At 51.7% G+C, this 611-nt stretch overlaps 1 protein-coding gene across 1 annotated transcript in view; it reads right to left on the reverse strand.

The window, feature by feature from the left end:
- ADCY7 (adenylate cyclase 7) overlaps positions 1–611 on the reverse strand; it is a 33,268-nt gene that overhangs the window by 29,711 nt on the left and 2,946 nt on the right. The window lies entirely within an intron of this gene.

Below are 611 nucleotides of genomic sequence, written 5' to 3' on the forward strand. Positions count from 1 at the left end.
GGATCCTGGGAGGGAAGAGCCGGGCCCTGTGAACAGCAGGGGAGGGAAGGACCCTCTCTCTTTCCTTCAATGTCACAGGCGTGTGTGTGAGTGTGTATGTGTGGTTGTGTGTGCATTGTGTATGTGTGTGCGTGTGTGAGAGTGTGTGCGTGTGCGTGAGAGTGTGTGTGCGCATGTGTGTATGTGTGAGTGTGCGTGTCCGTGTGTGTGCACACGCGCGTGTGTGTGCGTGTGTGTTCATGTGAGAGTGTGTGTGTGTGTGAGTGTGCGTGTCCACATGTATATTTGCATGCAAAAAACATCTGGAAGCCAGGCCAGTGTGATTCAGTGGCTGAGTGTCAACCCATGAACCAAGGTCACGGGTTCGATTCCCCATCAGGGCACATGCCCAGCTGTGGACTGGATCCCCAGTAGGGGGCAGCCTATCGATGATTCTCTCATCATTGACATTTCTATCTCTCCCTCTCCCTTCCTCGCTCTGAAATCAATAAAAACATATTTTTAAAAAAACACACACGGAGGGAGATGTTTAAACCATTGGCCATTTGGACACGGAAGGGACAGTTAGGAGGTAAGAGCGATATTTCAGGAGCCACGTCAGCAGGCTGGCG

Source organism: Myotis brandtii, unplaced genomic scaffold (genome assembly GCF_000412655.1).
Source record: "Myotis brandtii unplaced genomic scaffold, ASM41265v1 scaffold633, whole genome shotgun sequence".
Classification (NCBI taxonomy): domain Eukaryota; kingdom Metazoa; phylum Chordata; class Mammalia; order Chiroptera; family Vespertilionidae; genus Myotis; species Myotis brandtii.